This window comes from Phasianus colchicus, chromosome 4 (genome assembly GCF_987193195.1).
Source record: "Phasianus colchicus chromosome 4, bPhaCol1.hap1.1, whole genome shotgun sequence".
NCBI classification, from domain to species: domain Eukaryota; kingdom Metazoa; phylum Chordata; class Aves; order Galliformes; family Phasianidae; genus Phasianus; species Phasianus colchicus.
Window position 1 is genome coordinate 51,404,539 of NC_143439.1, and position 22,725 is coordinate 51,427,263.

The following is a 22,725-nucleotide window of genomic DNA, read 5'->3' on the forward strand; positions in this document are numbered from 1 at the left end:
AGAAAGTTTGCGGCGGCGATGGGACGCGGCCCCTCGGGGTCTCCTCGGTGCCCAAAGCGGGAACGTCTGCAGGCGGATTGCCGGCGCCTCTCCTCCGCCGAGCGCTTCACGACCCCGGCGTCGGGTTCTTATAGGAGAGCCGGCGCATCCTTCCGGCACGGAAGAGTTCAGAGCGCTGTTTGTGTCTTCTGTAGTCGCCCGCACGGAAGCCCCGGCTGCTCAGGTACAAAAGAGAGACGCTTGTTTCTTTCTTTCCCGTGCTTTAATCAGTTATTTATTTGGCGGCATCAATGCGGAGCCCCGGCCCGAGGCAGGAAAGAGGGCGGCGCGGAGCAGCGGCGGGCGGTCCCCGCGCAGCTTCGGTCCAGGCGTCCCGCGGGCTGCGGCAGCTCCCCCGGAGCCGCCCGGGGCTGGGCTGGGCTGGGCGGGGGCGGCCGCGGGGCTCTGAAACCGCCCCGGGAGGGGCGGGCAGCGAGGGGAGGAGCTGGGCGTAATGCATGTTGAGCGGCGTACGGTGTGCCCGACCGAGCGTTGGGTTGGGAGTGGAGCTTTCCCTTCCCGTCCTTCAGTGCTACACGGACATCCCCGCGGCCGGGCTGGCTCCCCTTGGCCCTGACTTGCTTAAAGGCACGCAGGGCAGTTCGCTTGTGGGTTCCGTGCGCGTTTGCATGCGAGTACGAGGGGAAATTTTTGGCTGCTGTTTGCTTGCCGTTTTTCTAGTAGTTCAGCACTCTGCAAATTTTGGGGCTCTTTTAACTAAATGTAGCAGACTACGTTCCTGTAAGCTCTGTGAGCTTAGCTTGGCAGGGAGGGGGCTTCTGTGTGAAGGAGAGAAGTGTCAGTGTGTAATGCAACCAGCAGCACTGAGATTGGGCAGAGTATCACAGGAACCATCTCTGTGCCCAGCACTGGAAAATTCCCCCTCTCTCAAAGTGACATTCCTGAGACATTTATTAGTACTTGATAAGGAGCCTTCTCTGGTGAGCGTGCATGTTTCTCCTCTCTGTGGGTTGCCTGATGCTCCATATGAGTCAGGCCAAACTGGACAGTCATGAGATGCATGTGCCTGGGAGATGTGACTCTGTGTGCCATTGCCTGCACAACTGTTGGTGTTACAGGCACCTTGCAGTGTTGTGCTTAAATAAGCACTGTGCCACTGGCTGGGGATTTCTCTAACAAGTTGAAAACTTGAGTTTTCATCTACAAATTCTTTTGGAGTCCTGTCTTTGGCAGCACTGCCAGCAGCATGGGCTCTTACCTGAATGCTCTCAGATGAAGTGAGATTGGGACTGTCACTTCCCGCTGCCATCCGCCATGGTGTGCAGCTCCAGCAGCAGGACCTCTGTGCTGCACAGGGCACAGCCTCACCGTGCAGCTCAGCACCTGCACTGATCTGTGTTGCCGCTCTGGGCTGCAGCTGGCAGTGCCTTCGTGCATGACTCAGCTGCAGCAGCCAACGCTGTGCTGTGGAGGCTGAGGCCAATGGTGCTCCAAAGCAACAGTCAGAGCGGCCTGCTTCCAGTGGGGTCAGACCCTGAGCCTGGCACCTGGCTGTGTGCAGTGCTGAGGATGGATACCACAGGGCTGTGGCAGAGAGGACACTGAAAAGAGGCAGAGAAGCTGCTGAGAAACAGATGTATCACTTTCCCTGGGATGTGGTCAGTGCATCAGTGCAGGGCTAACTCAGCAGGGAGATTAGTTGGTGGCTTTACTTAAATAATAAACATTTCATTTCTTTAATTCAACTGAAAGAACATCAAGAAATGTCATGTACAGTCACATACAAATCACAAAGAGGGTGCTGCTTGTTTGCTATAGGAGCAAACATCATCAAAAATACCTTACTAAATTTCATATTGAGTAACAGATTTTGTAAATTTTGTCTCTCAGCAAAATATTCCTCTGTGCAAGCCAGATTTTGGCATCAGTGTTTGTGTTTGAGTCCCAGAGTGGCTGTGGGGATGTTTCAAGCTCAAAGAGGGTTAGATATAGGTTATATATAAGGAAAAAATATCTTTTACAGTGAGGGTGTGAGGTGCTGGAACAGGTTACCCAGAGATGTGGTTGATGCTCTGTCTCAGGAGACTTTGAAGGCAAGGCTGGATCAGTCTCTGGGCAACCTGATCTAGTTGTGGTGTCTCTGTTCATTGCAGGGGAGTCAGACTAGATGGCCTTCAGAGGTCCCTTCCAACTCTAAGGATTCTATGATTCTATGCTTCTATGTTGCCTGAGCATGGGTTCACATTGTGATGGCAAAGCACTGCCTGGACATGTGATCCCCAAACCCCTGCAATGACCTTACAGGACAGGTGCTTCTGCTGTCAATAGGGCTAACGGAGGATAAAGTGCTGTGCTGAATGCAGTAGAACAGAGGTGTAATCCTGAAGGTGCCTTTGTATAAACATCTCTGAGTAGAGGCTTGGTCCTGAAAAAATGTAGGTCACAAAGTAGCCAGAAAATCTCTACTATGTTACATCATAGTTTTTTGGTTACTATTCTGGCCTCATTTACTCCAAGTTCAGATACATTTAAACAAAGCTACAGAATACCCCCCCTTGGTGAAACACCTGAGAATAATCAAGCTATGGTTTGTTGATGGCCTGATCCTCCAGTAATTCCCACCAAACTTTCTTCTTGAGATGTCCCACTGCCATCAGTGTGACACTGGGGGTGCAAATACAGCTTGTCCCAGCTCATGGAGATCAGTACAAATGTGCAGAGTTGTTAGGCTTGACTCCACATCTGTCATAGAATCACTAAGGTTGGAAATGACCTCTAAGATCACCAAATCCAACCATCAGCCCATCCCCACCATGCCCACCAACCCATGTCCATCAGTGCCACATCTAAGTGTTTCTTGAACACCTCCATGGACGGTGACTCCACCATCTCACTGGGCAGCCTGTTTCAATGCCTCACCACTCTTTCAGAGAAGTATTTCCTAATATTCAACCCCCAGATGAATAAAGGCTTCCTGTTTAGATTGGGCTGTCTGAGGCAGTGTGCTGTTCTGAGATCAGTTTCGTATGGAAATGAACCCCATGGTCAGCCCCAGTAGTCAACAGAGGTGGGAGGCAATCAGGGCGATAGACTATAGGCAGTGCTGTGTGTTTTCACAGTGTGGTTCTGCAAGGTTGTTCTGTCTGCAATCTAAATTTATGTTTTTGTGCATATGTGCCTCAGTACAGACTGTGAGGTGTTGAACAGTGCTCAACAGTGATATAGTTCCATGGGAATTAGTGGAGCTCAGCAGTTCTGAAGTGAAGCAGCAAACACTTTGGGAGGCCCTATACTGTGCGTGTAATAGGGCCACAATATCTGAGGGTTTATGCTATCTTCCAAGTGACCGTGTTATCTTAGGTCCACTAAGATAGGTCCTAAGAACCTAAAACTCCCATTTGTTCTCCTTGGGTATCACAGCCTGCTTTTGCTGGGGGCAGCATGTCCCTGCTGTCCTCTCCTGAGAACACCATTTATTTGCAGCCCTTGGGGGGCAGAAGTTTCAGACTGAGTCAGCATCTTTCAGACTGGCCAGCATCTTTCCTACTTGCAGAAGCTAAGGACTTCTGCGTGCAGCTACCTCCTACCTACAGCCAAGCTTGGCAGGCTGGCCCACTTCTAGGAGCAGGTGGAGTAGGCAGTTGCCCAGAGCAACAGACAAAAGGAGGCAATAAAATCACATTTTAAGCAAGAAAGAGCCCCGGTGTTTCTGCACCTGTTTAATGTTCTCCACACACTGCTGGTTCTGCGTCCAAGCAAGCTCCTCACTGCAGGAGCCATGGCTGCTGTCCTGCTGGTTGAACATCACAGCTGCTCCTGTCCATGCTTCAGCTTGCTGCTACTGGAACTGTGAGAAGGAACTCACTGTGTTCTTCTCTGTTCCTTTTCCTTGACAATGATGTACTGCATCATTGTGGGGTGGGGGGGAGGGCGGATTGGCAGGAGAGCAGGGGCAGATGTGCTGAGATGAGAGAGAGAGCTCATGGAATTCAAGCTTCACTAAAAAAAACCCAGTTATTATTATCCTTGCAAATTAGGAATGACAGGCTGCCTAGGCTTACTGGGTTTATATTTACATCAAGAAACTGATTGCAAGAAATAAGATATGTCCTAGCAAATCTTACACGGTACTGGGTTCCTATGAGGACCTTTAACAGCTTAAGGCTTAGTTTACTTAATTTGGACTTCCCTATTTTACCCAGTTCACAGTATTGAAAATATTCATTTCCTTCCATTTTTTCTTATTGCTGCTTGTGCTCTGATGCCTCTATGACTTTCGGCTGCACTTCTTCTCCTCTGGTTTATCGGTTGCTGTATCTGGCTTTGCCATCAGGTAGAACTGGGCACGAGCTCTGGTTTCTGTTGAAGGCAGTGGGAGTTTTGCCACTGACTCAACTGAATGGTTATACAATCTCAAAATTTGCAGGATTCAGGGTGAGTGTTTCCTTCCATTCTTTCTTAAAACAGATTTTAGCTTGAGTAGATGCAGTCATTTTTGGAAGTATTATAATGGATGGTGGATTTAAGTTTCCTGTGTGACAGTAACTATTAAAAAGAAATTAGGAGACCAGAGACTGGCATAAGAAAAGTGTGGAGTGGAGACCAGTAGAAAGTCAGTTATAGAGATGGGATTTGCACCAGAAGTGGGACTTGCCAATGGAAATGCTCAAGAACTTCAGTAATATCTGAAATTCTGCACATGGGACTTAAAAGACATGGGCTTTTGATCACTGTAGTGCAGAATGCTCTTCCTTCACTGGCTTTAGATGAAACTGTTGTGTCCCACAACTAAGAGACTTCCTTTATTTTTCCCACAGCAGATTTTCCTTTATCTCTTTGGATGCCATTGCTATACTACTAGTGGATCTGTCTGTGCTCTTTCGCTTCCGTGAGTGCTGACAAGGAGACTGTAACCTGGAATAACAATTTCCACATACAGAAACATAAGAACAGTCCCAGTTTTCAGGAGCTGCCAAGTGGTACAACTATATGCTTGTACAGAGTAATTTATATTTCAAGGAAAAGGGGAAGAAAATATGAAAGAAATGAAAAAATGTTGTTTTTGTGTCTGTGGAAGCATGAAAGTACTTCGTTCTCACCTCCATGTCCCAGCCTTACTTGCCAGCTGGCTTTGGCACAAGGACTTCCACTTCATCCTAAAAGCATTGTGCCACCAGGAGCCTGCCTTCACCCTTGCATCGATGATGTTCTGGATGAGAGAGAGGTTTTCTGCTTTTTGAGCATGCTTTCTGCTTCTTGAGTTTTGGTACAAATTCTCTTTGCAGCCTAGAAATGCAAACACAGTCTTTTCTCTTAAAATGTTGCAAGAGACTATACCACATCTTTATTTTTATCTTTTATGTCACTTGATTGAAAGATTTTTTTGCAGCTAAAATAACAATGAAGGCATGGAAATTATTTTTGTCTTACTTTCTACTGGAAACTTAAAAGGAACCTCTTTTCTCATGCAGAACTCTCATAGATGGATGTACACACCCCAGGGATACATACGTACACATGCACGCACACTGAAAAGACACACAAGGACATAACATACTGCTGAATCCACACCAGGAATATTCAGTATCAAGATTACACAGTTAACATTCAACTCTGTCCGTATTGCTTTAAATTTTACCTTGTTGCACATGTAATTTACAGCAGCCTTTAGTTAACTGACCAGGTACTCTGTTTTACCACTGTGATTCAACAGTGCTGAATAGAGGTGTTCACTTAATGAGCAGTTCAGCTGTTGGTCAGTGCATGTTCAAAGCTTACTTGCTACTCACTCACTGTTCAGCCTCTGCAGGTAGGTGCAGTCTTTTTCTCCTGAGTTTTTCCCATATATTTTCTCAAGAGAGTAAGTAGATAAGTCTTCCAAAATCTGAACTCATTTTCCTAACACCCAAACCAGAGAAAGTTTCATTACCGAAGCTTACTTGTTAATACCAAAAATATCTGTTAATCTCGGATGCCCTTTCTGAGATACCAAGGACTGCATTTTTTTCCAAGTAACTGGTATTAGACACCAAAAACAAGAAGCAATTTTTATCACTGTCACTGGTAGTTGGGAGTTGTTTTGCTTATGTATGTTTTAAGCTGCAGACTTTCAAGTCAGGTGCCTATCAAATGCAGAGACTACAATTAATGATCAACCACGAAAAATCTAAAGGATTTAATTAGCAGCCTAGAGAGTCGATAGTGGAAGCCAGGATAGAGGGCAATTCCCTCCTCCCTACAGAGCAACGTTCACTTTCTTATCCGTGAGATGAGCTCTCTTTAATTCCTTGTCTCACTGCTGCACCTCCTAACCTTAGCTAAAAATAAATCATGGTCCTTTGACAGCAGCTTTGTTCTATGGTCCCATGTCATCCTTAAAGGTGATCCATAGTTACAACAAGATAGGCATGCATTTTTAATTTCTTATTCAAAGCGCTGTCCTTGCTCAAGCAGAGACATGAGAGCAGGGTTCCTGGTCCCATGTCCGTGTGTCTTTTGAAGATCTCCAAGGAGATCCCACAGCCTCTGGGCAGTGCTCCATCACCCACACAACACAGAAGTGATCCCGGTGTTCAGAGGGAACCTCCTGTGCTCCACCTTGAGCACATTGCCTCTCATTCTCATTGCTTTGGTCAACCACTCTTGGCTTTTCTGTCCCTGTGCTGTCTTGGGGCTGTTGCTTTTCTCCCCTTCTCCTCTGGTCCCTATGAGTCCTCCCCATCCCTTCTACCTGCCATACTCACCTGAGGAGGTGGTAGCATGGCTCCTCCCTGTGCTTCTAAGCTTTGGCCTTCAAAAGATATGTCTTGGTAGTGATGGCAGGCAAGGTAAAATTCCACATGGTCAGAATGTTTGAGATATATCAAATGGCAGCTGGCTCTAGAAAATGCTGATGATAGCAAAGAACATACACATTGCACTCTCACTGAGGAATTGAAATACAGAGAAAAGCCAGAAAGTAAAGGAGAAGGAGGAATAGAAGTCTGACATGTTTCTCTGTGAGTCTAAGTGTTCGTGCCATTGCTTTTGCATAGGCTGTTGAGGCAAGTAGTCCTGGACTTATAAGTACAGCAGCAGTTAGGGAGAGGCTGAATAGAGTGAGCATGTACATGTCTGCAGTGGGTTAAGAGTGGTCATATGCTCTGTAGTGTTTTCATGAGTGCTTTCCTCTTCTAAGTGAACTGCACCTGCTGCACATGTAGTAATTAAATTTGAAATAGAAGAGTCAAAATATTCCTGCTGCAAGGTTGTTGATGAATAAGGCTTAACAATCTGATTACATATATATATATATATTTATTTGTGCACATGAAAAATAAAATCAGTACTCTGATTTGTTTATGCTAGTAGAAAATAGACCCATTTAAACTCCATTGTTAATGCGATTTATTGACATGCCAAGTTTATTTTAGACATATGAAGATCCAGGGGAGTGTAATTCTAATAGCAACAGTAATTTGTCTTCTCAGTGCTAGAAAGAAGAAAAACAACACAAAAACTTGCAAAGCTTTTTTTTTTTTTTTTTTTTTTTTAACCTGCAGGGGTTCTGAAGGAGCAGCTGTCATTTTTTTTAGCCTTAGTTAATATTTGCCATCATTTTTCATCCTGCTCTTGATACCATAGCTATGCTGGGGGAAAAGGAAGCTCTCCACCTGCTCCAAGTCCAGAACAAAGAGCTTAATCTTGAAGACAAGCACTGCGAGCACTGTTACTCTGTATGAATTTAGTTGCTCTACTACAGAAACGATGGCAGTGGATTTCTGTCTCTAGTCTACTGTAGCTAATACTGATTTCTGTAAGTTGATGGAGCATGCAGTACCCTATTACCAAATGCCATCAGTGACATGTTTTGCAACCATTACCATGCCACAGTGGCACAGTGAGTGCTGTGCTCTGAAGTGTTATGAAGGCCCTCAGGCAGCCTGAATGTAAAAACATTCTCTGAAGAATTATGGAGACAACTATCATCATCTGAGGGGGAATTCTAATTTGAAATAATCTTTATCCTCAAATGAAATCTGTCATCTGGGTCATTGCTGCTGTAAAATGATTATTTTTTCTCCTACGTAAGCAAGAATAGTTGAGACCTATTCTTAGCAGTTAATCATATCTCGTAAGCCATTTAATAAGCTCAGTAAGCCTGCTTCATGAGCACTATATTGCTCACTATAAGTTGGGGCTCTGGGAAACCCCTTATAAGGTGTCCCACTACAAGAGGATTGGAACAAGTTCAACACAAACCATTCTATGATTCCTGTAAATATTTGAATTATAAAGAATGGCACCCTAATCTGCCTTTCACCAGCGTAAAGACCCAGAGATCCAAAAAAAAAAAACACATCAGAATTCCCAGCCACGTGCCTATGGTTGTATCAAAGGCTGCTGTTGGGGTGGGATTGTGTACCATCTCCTCTTATGCACTGCTTTTGAGGCTGGTGAAGCAGCAACATGCAGCAGACAAGTACTCCAACACTCACCACCAGCTTCCTCAAGCACACCAATCCCTCTTCCTTTTTTTGTGTGTTTGCTGTGAGCAGGTAAGTGTGGTGAATGTGCAATTTAATAATACCATTTTCTCATGCCTGAGCTGCCCGGTGGGTACAGTCACTCCTTGTTTAGGTTTCCTGCAGGAGACTTTTGGCAGCTTGTCTTCCAGGAGACACTGTTTTCTTCTGTTTGTCATGGTGCCAGGTTGGATGGCTTTGAATCTTTTATAAAGATGATTGTCTAAGTAAAAGCTTTGCTTTAAGGTGTCCAACTATCCACAAAAACCTAACAATAATAAATTCCCTCCTGTGCTGCAGTAGAGCTGGTCTTCCACTTGGAGCATGCAAACTTGCTGCATTGATTTTTCTTTGGCCTTCTCCTGTTGGTAGGAGGGAGGCTGGAGATGTTCAAGCACTTTTGGGGCATACACGGGAGCTGAGCCCCAAATTCCTGAATCTTAACGGAAACAATAGAAGCTCAAGTTGAGAAAACAATAAAAGAGGTTGGAGCCTTTTATTACACCCCCAATTCTTTTTTTTCTTTGTGTGTGAAAGCACATAAAAATCAAGCAAACTTGGGAAAAGTGCCTTCCTCTGAGAACATGAGCAATCCCATTGATTTCAACAAGAGACAGAGCACAGCTGGAGCTGAGATGAAGCCGTCAGCTTCCTGCTAGGTTGTGTCTAGCTGGCACAGATGCAGTTAAACAGATTGCTAAATCTGCATTAGAAAGACATTTCCCTGTGGGTCAGGTGGGTTAGGATGGTTAGTTCTTTTGTTGGCTGCCCACTGTTTTGGGTGCTGCAAGCAGTCAGTGAATATATTCACCCCACAAATTCTTATGCCTGCTGTACTTTTTATGGATTTGTAGTTTTGTGCAGAATATTCAGGCTGCAGTTTGTTACTAGATTTTGTTGAAAAAAATAAGGTATACAATAATGAAGTAAAAAGTAAAATGGATTTCCTTTCTGGGTTTCTTTAGCTCAAATACACATTATGTATTCTCTTAAACTCACTGAGAGAATGGTCTGATGAGTGAGGGGGTCTGGAGGCTTAGATTTGCAGGCCTAGCTGAGCTTTCCTGTGCAAAGACTAGGCAGAGAAATTTAAGGCTCTAACTCCAGGTGATGATGATCCTTCTTTAGCTGCTACTTAATCCTTTAAACCATAATTGCTAATTTAGGTCACTCAGCTGTATGGTTTCTGAGAGTTGCATTCCTAGGAAAATAATTCTGCCTGGGGATGTTTAGAAGCCAGGATGTCAAGGATGGTGCTGAGGATTGAGTGGTGTTAGGAGTAAGTTTACATCCATTATCTCCTTGTCTGTGAACTGTAAGGGAGCTGAGATTCAGGCTGTAGTACCTCCTCACCTCATAGGGAGGATAAGGTAGGGTTGAGTTTCAGTCTGGGTGGAACTGTGTCACCTCTGGGTCCTTCTGTTGGTCCTTACAGAACTCAGTAGCTGGGATCTTAAAGAAGGAAGAGTTAAACTGAATAACTTGGAATAACCTAAGTTACCAAGTCAGAGTTTGGCCAGGACAATGGACTTAAATCTACTACTTTTGAGATGATTGGTTTTAATACTCTTATAACACAGCTGCATCAGACCATGTTTAGATTTTCACCAGGAAAACAGCATTTCAATCCATGTAAGGTGCTCAGTTCACCCTGCGTTATTGAATCCACAAGAGCAGGTTGGCACTGCAAATTACTATCCTCCCTATCTCCCCCCAGGGGCAGTTTACCTTGTGACTCCCTGAGAAACTGTGTCTCTTATGTGAGCACTGAATTTTTCATGGCACTGCTTCTCAGAGCAGAGTGTTTGTGTTAACAGTGTTCCTTTTTGTACTTTTTGTTTCCAGATATAAATCAGCTTTTTGGCTCTGACCTTTTCTTCTGAAGACACATGCTTCCTGTGCAAAACACTGCGGGCCCAGCCTAGGTGCTGAGGTTGTTGGCCTTGCTGCTACATAAGCTTCGGGGAGCTGTTTGGTAAGTAACCTGGGCATGGTTTGGTGATATTGTGGGAAGCCAAAGGTTTCCCAAAGGAGTTTTCTGCATTTAGAAATGAATTAAACTTTCAGCCTTTGCATTAAGGATGTCACAGAGGTTGTTTGCTGCTATCCAGAGGAAACATGCAGCTGAGCTCTGCAGTAAATGGAAGTTGACTGTCCAGGTACTCTGCTGAGCACATAACTGGCTGTACATTCGGACTACCATGGTGTCACAACTGCTTGACAATGGTGAAATCTCATAATGTTAAGGTATAGTCTTAGGTAGGTATTACAGTCAGAGGCATGATGCCATTTAATTCTGTACTCTTTGCTTGAGATCTTTTATAGTGTTTTGCAACAATATGGAAAGAGGTTGCAGCTCACAGCTATCACATTTCAGTGTCTTGCTGTGTTTCTGGTAAGGATTGAAATGATCAATGGAGACATTCTTTTCTCTTAGTAATGGAGATTTAATTTTATGATTGTTCCGGATAAATAGGATTAGGTTTAATCAGCTCTAGTTTTCTTAAGTGTGAGTTATTTTGCTGTCATACTTGTGCTGTAATTGAATTAATGACTCAATGGATACTTACATTGATATCTTTTTGTCCCACCTGCCTTTCTTTCCCTTGTGAAAAACAGCCATGTGATGATTAACAAATCAATGGATACTTTGGAACAGAGTCATCTTTTCATTTGTGGATTAACTTCTACAAGCCAGAAATGGCAGCAGGCACCCCTAAGGTACGGTGGGTGCACTTGTTGTTAGTGCTTCAGTTTTGGGTGAAGTGCACTTCTGACATGTCTCTCCCAGTTCCTGCTTACTGGTGTTCTGTGGAGTCTGGGAGTGCAGGAACTGGATTCCTTTCAGGTGATATTGAGGTGAATGTCGAGCTGTGGCATTTGCACCATGGAACTAGACTGGAGATAATCTGAATTAAAATACAAAAGCCCCAAATCTGTGCTGTTTGTATCAAATCCTTTGCATCAACACCATTACTCTGCAGACCTAATTTTGGGCCACGCTACTTGTGAATAACGTAGCAAAAATGACAGGATTTTTCTGCTTATAATTTCCAGAAAACAAGGAGCAGAAAATATCCCTCAGCTGTAGACTGACACAGATACATCAAACTTCGTGGTTTTTTTCAGCAATCAGAAAAGAAAAAGCATTCTAAGGCACTATTGCTGATTATTTAAATTGTAAACATTCCAGTGCAGCGTAGCAAATATATTTAAATCCATGAGTGACAGACATTTCTCAGGTAATTTATGATATTATACTTATGAAAGTATTATAGCAAGTATGTAATAATATTTAATAATATGTGATAACATGCACATTATAATACTTGGTGGTAATAAAGAAAACTTATTACTCATATAAATATATGAATGTACTGCAGTGCATAAAGTCAATATTAAACCCTATGCATGGCAAATTCTTTTTCCTGGAAATTTTTTCACAACATTTTCTATTCTTACACTCTGTTTCCATGGAATAAAATGCAGAGAAAGCATCACCTCTATATTTCATTTTTCATGAAACAAGAGAGATCGAATTCCTTAGCTCCAAACCAACTTTACATTGACTTCAAAATATTTTGGCCATTTGAGTCCTAACATCTGTCTTACTTCCATCAGCTAGAGCTGACTTTTTTGTGTCTGACAGGATGTGCTGCAACTCAAGGAGTGTTTTCATTACACTTACTCAAAAGGCCGTTTCTTTATAGGATGTTATTTTATCTGAAATTCTCCTTTCTTGGACCCTACAGGAAAGCATCAGAGTGAGACATACTGTGAACTTTTTTTTTTGAGTGACTGGGTCAGGCATGTGGCAATAGTTTTTGTAAGTGCAAAACAGTGTGCAGTGAATAGAAGCAGTTTGATATGATTTTCTGCTTGTAGTGGCTTTTCAGTCTCTAAAAAGCAAAACTGAGAGTTTATATTGAGGAAGAAGCTCAAGTGTTTTTCTGTTTTCTGAATTGATATGGGCTTTATCTTTCTTTAAAGGAAATGCACTTATGGTTTATTGTGTCTTTCAGTACAGTGAAGAATTCAGTTGTGCCTGCAGTTTCCAGAGGAGTACACGGCTAAGGGAGAGTAAGACCTGCTAGAATGACAAGCTGTGGGAAGTCCAAGTTCTCAGGAAAAGAGAGTATAGGCCTGGAATGTCCTTATGATCTCCTCAGTGAGAATGCCAACTGGGAGGGCTTGCAGAGGAAGATCCTGACTGTGGTGCAAAGAAGTCAGTTTAGACAAGGAAAGGAGAGAGGGCTTGAGAATATATAGTGCTGGGAGCCTTCCTGGCAAATAATTAAGTAGGTTAGTTTTACCACTGATAGAAATAGCTTCCCACTGATTTAGGAGGCTAAGCCTCCAATAACACATTGAGAACTTAGTCCTTTTTCCCTGATAGTCTTCTAGAGATGGTTGCAGGGAAGGACTCCAAAGCTTTAGTAGAGGCTACCAAACCTTGACAGGAGAAAGGAGGTCCTGAAATATGGACTTTCTGGGAACAGCTAATTTGCTTTGTGTATCTAGAATGTTATTTTTACTTGGAAAATGGGAAAGCATATTTGGAGACAGTGTAAAGCTGGGAAAAATATAGCTATCATTTATTTGTCAGGAAAAAAACAGGAAATTTCTATTTTTATTCTTAGGCAATCTTTTCACTTTCCTTCTTTTAAAATACAATGACAGTCAATGATTAATAGACGCAGTCCACAATGCTGCCAGCAAGAAGCCAACCTGAGTGTAGGGAAAGCTTAAATAATTGAAGAGAAAAAAATGACAGAGGCAGCCATTAGTTCCTCTTGATAAGAAAAGCTTCATAGCCTGGCTATTTGCCCATATAAAAGGGAAAATTTACCATTAGATTAGTGCAATCTGTAGATTTTGTGATGGACTTCCCCTGGGGGCAAGAGAAATGACAGGGCTCAGTGTTTCAAAATTTATAGAAAATGATGCAAAGCCTCCTCATTTTTAGTTGCATTGCAGCACTTACAGCACAATCAGCTTGTCATAAGTAACTGGGCAGGATTCCAGAAACAAAACTCCCTGTAGGAGTGTGAATCATGTAGCAGTGGCTAGTTGCCTTCAGAGGGTGACTCTACTCCATGGACATCCCAGTAGTCATGGGAGACCTCATATGCTTGCAAAATGGTCAGCAATTTTTGAGCTGAGCAAATCAGATTGGCAAATGTTGAGTAGAAAACAAACTCCAGTCTTCTCAGAGAGGACAATGAAAAGAAGTACTCAAAATAAATAAACACTTTTCCAAAGTGAGTTCTAGTTTATTAGCTGAACTGTCTATTCTGGAGTTCTGTGTTGTGGTTATTAGTGGAGGATAATTTTTCACATTCTCATCAGGGGAATAAGAGAGGATCCTTTCCTATGAACTGCAGACTACTGTTTCATATGACACATCTCTTACTGTAGTTTCCTTTAATTTCTATGCAAAACAAGTACCAGAAGACAGGTTGTCCTGAAAAAATCTGTTAAAACTCACTTGTCTTCCATTGCAGAAATTTCCTAGAGCCTAATTAGTCCTTTTGCACGGGCAGTAACACTAAGGCAATTGTTAAATGGTGGTGTTTAACTGATTATGTAAAATGAGATGGTGATGAAAGAAGAAGCCAAACTCTTGTTTACACGTGGTTGTTAGAACTTACAGAAGTGACCATAAAAGGACATAGGGCCCATGATCTTCTCCCACATCTACAGCCGTGACAAAACTCACACTGCTCATCACTGGAACCAGCTTGGAGCCAATGAACTGCACAAACTATTTCTGGGATGTTTGGATATTGAGCTGCGTTTGCTAAGTTTAGGGCTCTCCACATGGCCATGGCCGAACTAGATACTAGGTTTGGCTGTACAAGAAGAGCATCATATTGCAACACAAAATTCTGAGTTGGAGCATAACTGGAATTTGAGCTGAATATCAACTTTCATGTAGAAATGAAAAACACAGAACAAGTCTTTTAGGTTGCTTTTGACTCTTGGCAGGCACGATATTAAGTAACAATGACTGCTGATTAGGAAGCAGAGAAAGATGGAAGCGGTAGCTACATCCAGCCCTTGACAACATCGCATCTTGGACAATGATATCTAAAGCTTTTAGATGATGAGAGTAATGGCTAAGTCCTGGGCAATGAAAGAGCAGCATGTTGACTACCATTGCCTAGCAAAGCTTTCTTTCTGTTGTGGCATTCTGGAAAAAGCCGTGGTGGCATATGTATATAGGGAGTAATCATTCAGCAAAGTAAATCTGAGTGTGTACACTGTGGCAGCATTTCTTGAATTTGTGCCTGCTGATAATCCTGTCCTTTTGATAAGGTCTTGGTGTGAGTTTTAGGATGCTGCCTATACTAAGTGATGGTCTCTTTTCTGTGTAATTTTAATGAGAAGGGGCTGGTATTGCTCAGTCTTGTTTTGACTTACTGCTTTTGAAGGATTGTATAGAATCTGTTTGATGAGACCCAGCTGTGCTGGCCAGGTGGATGGTTGCCAACACCCTGATCACAGAGGTAACTGTTAAACACTGGAAAGATTTCAGAAAAATTTTTTTTTGTTGTTTTTTTTGTTTTTTTGCAAATATATACTTCACCATAATTCAAAGGATCTCCCTAAGAAAATTATTTTCCTCTAATATTTTTCATTATGTCTGTTCTTTACAGGTGGCAGCAAGGTGGCACCTTTTGATATTCAGATTCTTACTCTTAAGCCATTTAATTAAGGTAATGATGCTGTGCATTATAAGAATTGGAATTCATCTGTAATTCTTTTGCATCTGGTAACTCCTGAAAGTTTTGGAAAAAAAAAATCTGTAACAGTGCAAGGAGATCTGCCAAACATGACCTTGTTCTTACTATCCTGGTGAAGAGGGTACTATTGTCGCAAAACTTATATCTATGCCAGAATTCAGCTTTCACCAATGTGTAACACTAAGTAGCTCTCCACAACCAAAGCTGTGTGTGCTGGAAGTATTCTAGAAGGCACTGAATCAATATCAGGGAGAGTAGTAGAGGTGAATGACCTTCCTTTCCAAGGTTGGTGGGTTTTTGTTTTTTTTCTTTACATGAAGGGGAGCCACAAATGTACTTTGGATTTGTTTTGTAGAGGCGTCACAGTGAGTTCTAGTGACAATAATACTTGGAACAAAGGCTGAAGAGAGAAATTGGAGTTAGAGGGCTTCATTTGAGAGCAGAAAACACTAATGATTCTTTGGATGTCAATAAGAAGAAAGACGCCAAAGAGAGAAAAAGAAGCACTAATGTAACAAAGTCAAGCAAGATATAGTTATAGAGGAGGAAAGGGGCTGTGGCAAGACAAAGATAGATGAATGCACAGGAATAGGAAGATCTCCATGATTGAGACTCAGAAGCATTTATCTAAATTCCAGACAACTCTTACATATGAATGAAAGTCAAGGATCTATTCTGCCTACTGTATCAATAACAATATTTCCTGGAGGCATTTTGCCTGCAAAGACTTGGGATGCAGCAGCTACTTCTTCACAGTAACAATCAATGTAGAAAACTGCAGAGAGGTTGTGTTCTGATCCTGTCATTGTTTCCCATCTGGTAACACTGATTTTCCCTTCCCTGTTTAACAACCTTGCAGAAGGAGGTGACTGCTGTCAGATACTGGAGTGGTGCCAAAGGAAAGGGCCCAAGGGGTGTTTTATGAGAGGTTGGGGATGAAGGAAGCACCAGAGACAAGACTCAATCTGAGGCTACCCAGGTACTGAAGAGGGTGTACCTTTGGTCCTCACAAAGGGTAAGGTGGAGACTGGCTGCTTTTTGTTGTCTGAAGCAAGGCTTATATGTCTGTTGTGATCTTTCAGGGGAAGTGGCATATAATTATTTTTTGGGGGTATCAATTTTTTTTTTTTTTTGTGTGTATAATTGCTAGTAAAGCTAAATTCTAGAAATAAGGCTTAGTTTTATTTATCTATAACAGATTGTACATATGCAGTGATTCTGAGTGAGATTGGGGGGAAGAAAACAGTTTTGTTATGCGTGTGACCTGTTTTGATTGCTATGTCTGATTTTTCTTTTCACAGTTTTAATGTTCTTGACCTGGATAAATTACTTCTAAACACGGGAATGATGAAATCTACAAGAACTAGCTCTAAGACTGCTTAGTTATTGCAGTGTGCAAAGATAGTTTTCATTTAATACTCCACCATATTAACAAAATATTCTGAAGTTGATTTATTGCATCTCCTGGACTTTCTGCCATAACTTCTAGTTGCCTGCTGTGAGAAACTGATACCAGCCAGCTCAATTAAGCTGATGAAAGACTCTGAGTTAGAGGTAGGTACTGCCAGATCTCAAGTTCCAGACTAATATTTTAAAACCATATTAATTTAAGTGCCAAGCTGGAAATTTTCCATGCAGTTTTTTTTTTTTTTTTTTTTTAAACATTAATGTATTTTGATAATTAAAATACTCTAGTTATACCTTGAAATGTATTCTGTGAATCCCAAATTCTTGACAAATTTTTGTTGGCTGACAAAACGAATGCTGAATTCACTGAGCTGCTGTCAGCGTTTTAGCTAGAGGTAGGGATTTGAGATTCACTACTGAGCTGAAGTCCTGGGCTTATTCATCCAAAGATCCGTACTGAAGTTGTGGAACTTCAACTGTGGGAAACTCCCAGGGATGAGCACACCTGGGTCATTGAGGACTCTTGGTTCCACTGGCTTCCATGTCCCTCATTGCTTTGTTGGCATTCAGCCAGAACTTGTCAAGCCAGAGGTATTTGGATAAAAACAGTTTGTATTCTACAAATTAATGTTTTCTGACAAGCATTCATCAGAACGTTTCCAGTGAGTTTAATTGCTGAGTAACAGGAGCCATAAAATTTCACCAAGTATTTCTACAACAATAGGATATATTTGGGTCAAACTACAGCATGCATCTTCAGTGCTAAATTAATATCCTCTTTGCTATTGTTAGTTCAGGCAGCTCATAGCTAGCTGAAACACAAAGAAGCTAATATTAAAAATTACTTAGCAGTGGCTAAAGCAGCCACTGAATTGGTAATGTCATGTAATTATCTTGATTACTTGAGGAGGATTACTTTTACCATCTGTTCAAGCTACAACATATTTTACATATATATATGGAAAGCCACTGCACTATGACTTTGGTCTGATTTACTTGGCTTTGTCTTGTCAGAATTAGATGCAAGTTTTATGAGAAAAGCAACCTTAAAATGTCCAACAGAAATATTCAGAATGTGCTGGTATTCAGAATACAGTTCATGTACAAGGAGGATTCTCAATTGAATTACTTATAAATGATGTAGACAATGACTCAAATATGTATTTCCTTGAGGCACCTAAATTCAGACTTTTAATGCTTCTGCAGAAGCAAGCTTTGGGTTTTCCAAAGAATTCAGCTGAAGTTCCATATTGTGTTATCACTGCCATATAGATTATCTTTGCTTCACCCACCTGGACACCACAAATTGTTGGTGACAACGTCCGTAGCTCCTGCTCTGATTCCATGCTGGATTATTTTAAAATAGAGATAGCAGTGTTTCAGAATTGCCTCCTGTAGAAGTGATTCTGCTGTGGGAGCATAGCCTGACATAATAGCATAGCTTCTTTACTATATTGCTAGAAGGATAAGATTTTAAACACCTGTTCAGATATGAATGATACATTTACTTCTCTTATCTCTACACTGAAAACTCATTTTGCTCCAAAGATAAAAATAGTTCTTTCTGCCAAATCCCTGAACACTTTCATTTCCACCCAGGAAACTGTTGACCTCTCAGAAGCAACCAGTACCTCCCAAACTCTAATCAGCTGGTTCCAGGTGGAACAGGTTCATGCACTGGAGCAAGTTTTCTGGAGAAGGTGGTTGTACTAAAACTACATACATACCCTGCTTGCTACTCTGTAAAACTGCCCCGAATATATCAGTGTTTAGACCAGATACCTACTGAGTAGTTATAGCTTGCCTGTGTAGAGAAAAAGTTATTCAGACTTTTTACAGAAAGTATGTTATTCTTGTCAAGAAGTTATGAAATAAGATGGGAAAGATTTATTAATTACCTGGAGGGAAAGTCACAAATATGCTGCATGAAGATCAAGCTGTTAGTTTGAACTTAGTTTTCGTTCACTGTGTCATATTTTTCACTGTGTGTTTGGATGACTCCAAGTCCAGTGTGCAGGTAATACCATGTGCTCCAGTAGATACATATCAATTTGGAATTGTGGTATAAAATCATAGATTATCCCAAGTTGGAAAGGTTATGTAAGGATCATCAAGTTCAACTCCTGAGTCTGCACAGGACCACCCAAAAATCGTGTATCTGAGAATATTGTCCAGATGCTTCTTGTACTCTGGCAGCTCAGTGCCATGACAACTTCCCTGGTATCCAATCTGACCCTTCCCTGTCAAAGCTTTATGCCATTCCCCTGGGTTCTATTGCTGGACACCAGAGAGTAGATCAGTGCCTGCCTCTCTGCTCCCTCTCATGAGGATGCCATAACCTTATCAGCCCACCAATCAGCTAGGCTGTTTGGCCCCATCTTCACAGTGATGTTTGAATACTGAGGCCTATGCCACTGATGCGGACAGGTTAATTGCCTGTATCTTGTAATGGTTTATTGATGTTTATAAACATCATTAAAAAAAAATAAGTGCCACTTGTGCTGAATATGGATCTTGCAGCTATTTTGTTTTTATTTCATTGCAATTGATATGCAAGGAAAGAAAATAAATATAAGCTACCTATAAGCCAGTACTCTTGATGCATGCTCTGGTAGTTCACTGACCCACAAGTATGCTGGCTGAAGTAGAAGGTCAGATCTGATGTTGTAAGGGTGAGTAAGGTTTGCTAAGTGGCACCTACTGGTGAGTTCAGCTACAGCTGTTAGCAATAATGAATAAATGGGCTTCATTGGCAATCTCTCTAATGCTTCTGGATTAATTGAATGTGCCCTTGTGTTGGCTCAAGAATTGATGGTCATGGGATAGAAATGCATGGTTATGTGATTTTTTTTTTTTTTTTTTCCTTAGTTCATGATCAGAGGCCAGTTTTGGGGAAGAATGTATAACATAGTGAAAGTGTGTTTCTTGAACTTGTATTAGAATACGTTCTGCACGTAACAGGCTTGACTAAGTCATCTACAAATACTATAAAAATGCTTGCTAAGAGTTTTACTTAGTCTGTAGAAGTAATTCATACTCTGTAGTCCAGAAACTTAACTAGCTACAAGAACTTTTAATTTTCCTAAGAATATCTTTCCTGATATAATGTAAAAATTTTCATGTTGAAGCTCAAGCTCTTTTTTTTTTCTGTATTTGAAATCAGTTTTGAATGCCAATTTTGTTTAAAAGTCAGAAAGCTCTTCAGAAGATAGCTAACTCACCAACATTTTTTCTATTGTTAAGCTAAATCATATTTTGCAGACTTTCTGTGAATAATTAACTCCAGAACTTACTATGTTGCTTAAATGAGGCCTGTAGTAGTGCAAATAATTATGCTTTCTATGAGCAGGTTAATACATTTTCTATGCTGTGACACATACTTATAGAGGAAATCATTCTTCAATGTCATTTTAGCAACAATGTTTTGTATGTCCATATGCCTCTTCTGAGATGGAGCTGGTAATCCATTGCATTAAAGATTTAAATACTTCTTTGATGCTAAAACATTTTTCTTAATTCCATAAATATCTGGCACTTGTTCTAAATTGAAGTGAGATGTATTGTTTAATATGATATAGCAAGTTCTGAACTCACAGCCAATGAGCAATGTCAAACTCTGACTTTTTCCAAGCAATTAATTTGATAAATGTTCTTTAATGCAATGTGTAGGCCTATTAAAATACCTGTCAAAACTGCATAGGCCCAGCATAAATTTTTCATTTCTATATATTAGTCTTTCAGAGATAATGGATAACTTCTTTTATTTCAGAAACTTCTAGCAGAGCTAATCCCAGTAAAACATTGAACGCAGTGCTATGTAGTTCTAGAACTTATCTGAGCATTTATCCCATTTCCGTCTTGTCCCAAATCCCCAGCTACACTGACCTCTGCAGGGGCTGAATCTTTAGGATTACCTGAAAGGGGATTAAAGATAAACCAGTAGCTGAATTTCCACTTAACCAACATGTAGCACTCAACCAACCTTCTTTTGAGAGGTTCTCATTAATTTCAGTGAATGCTGAAGTATCTCATCTCTTTCTCTTTCCAAAAGTAGACTAAGCCTTGTTCTTCTCCATTACTCCATTATCCCGAAGTAAGGGGAAGATGATGGGAAAACTTCTTTCAGATTTCTTGGGATGTGATTTGTCTAGTCACCAGAGGGTACTCATGTCTCAAGCCTCTTAAGATAAAATATGATGTCAACAGAAGCAGTATCATTGTGGTAATTGTATTTACATACTAATGAATGCACAGTGCTCTTGCTTCATGGTAAAATTGAAGCTACATTTTAATTTAATTTGATCTGCTTGGTATCGGTCAGAAGAATAAATGTATCAGCTCTTCATCAAACAGGAATGTAGCAGAAATGAGTTTAATTGCATTTGAATGCACTGATTTTGTATTTATATGATTTTACCTGGATCAGAAATACATGGATTATGTTACTGTCTAACTGCTGTCCTGTGTAAGGTGTAAGGACAAATTGGATTAAGATAATGTATGTAAAATACAAGACAAATGTTATTTCAAATACAGGCTGATATTTATTGAGACGCTGCAGAGTCACCATTAGATTTAATTCAATATAAAGGACGTTATAGAAGCAGCAGCAGCAGCAACTTTTGCTGCTATTGCTGCTCTGGGGATTTTGTCAGTGTTATGAAACTTTTAGGAAATCTTCAGAGCTTTCGCCAAGGAAAAGAAAATACTGGAGCTCTCAACTTATGGTGTTGAAAAGATGAAAACAAATAGGAATTTGTAAAAAGTTGCCAAGTAATCTTGTACTTCAGCTGAAAAGAGTGCTAATATATTTCAGCATGTGCTAAGCATGCTATATAAAAGTAATGTCGGCTTGTAATCTATTGTTAGGTATTATGGAGAGCAAATTGAAGGGGGGTTTACCAATGACTTCCTGTTAAGCATTAGATCAGATAAAGAGAATATTTCAGATGTATCCATTTGACATGCTATGAATACAAAACCTATGGGGGCTGTTTTAATGTTATTCAGTGTATCATCTGTTTAGAATACCAGACATCACCTCAACAAGTATTACCATCTGTCAGTTCTAGATACACTTCCACATGGAGATTCATGAAGCTCATACCTTCTGGAAATACTGTAACCTTGGCCTTTGTGGAAGTCTATAGATAAGTTTTTTCTTTGCTTTTTTTTTCTTAGTGACAGTAAAACACTTGCTGATATGACAGAAAGGATGTGTTACTGAGTGCATACTCTCAAATGAATAAATGCAAACAACAATATGTATGGCATGCCTTTTTCCAGCAGATGAAACAACTTTGTGCTATTTGACTGACCATGAGGTCAAAGTCTTTCCTCCAGACTTATTTTCTGATGCAGGTTGACCAAATGCATGTCTGGCATTGATACACACATGTAATGCTTGGTGGATGTCTAGAAATGTATCTTCAGACTGTGCCAATGCTGCTGGTATTGTATATATTGATCTGATAATAATGGAGCTGGAAGAAGATAAGAGAAATTAACTTGTGACCTTTGTTACAAATTGAAAGAATTGCCCCCCAAAGTCCTTGTTTTGAAGAAAACTGAACACTGCCTAACCGTTTGCTGCCAGTCCCTGCTGAAATCGGGATTAGAACATTTGTTCTGTTCTGTCCTGCCTCTAGTTGGAAATTCTGGACAATGGAACAACTGGATACATTCATGTATACTAAACATTAAAGACTAATCTACGAGCTCTTTTGTTGTTAGATATTCATTATTTTTATTGCAATTAAAATGATTTGTAAATACATCATGCAGTGATTTTCCGTCAGATTTTTTTCTGGAGGAATGATGGAAACTGAGCAGCTGTAATGGATTGTCAGCACAGCATTTGAATGCCAGCCAGCTGACAAAATTGTCCAAATACACCTCTCTTTGATGACACAATGGTAAGTATTGTTGATAATAGTTATTTCCTTTGGGGAAATCTATGATGAAGAGTTTAGGTAGAATTTTTGTATATTAGTTTTCTAAGAGTCAGAAATCTAACTTAAAGGAATCATTTGGGCAGTTGTATTTGATGAGAGAAAACATCTCAGAAA

General features: G+C 41.0%; 1 long non-coding RNA gene across 6 annotated transcripts; it reads left to right on the forward strand.

Annotated features, from left to right (window-relative positions):
- The first annotated feature begins 109 nt into the window (after positions 1-109).
- On the forward strand, positions 110-22,363 carry LOC149918252 (uncharacterized). 6 transcript variants are annotated; one of them, XR_016466197.1, is made up of 8 exons: positions 110-223; positions 10,350-10,479; positions 10,572-10,763; positions 11,124-11,225; positions 15,164-15,223; positions 16,110-16,265; positions 16,552-16,804; positions 18,257-22,363. It is a non-coding gene; the product is annotated as an uncharacterized LOC149918252 (long non-coding RNA). The 6 variants fall into 6 exon arrangements; XR_016466196.1 differs by lacking the exon at positions 110-223 and adding an exon at positions 9,702-9,783; XR_016466201.1 differs by lacking the exon at positions 110-223 and adding an exon at positions 9,702-9,783 and having other exon boundaries at positions 16,110-16,229.
- The last annotated feature ends 362 nt before the right edge of the window (positions 22,364-22,725 follow it).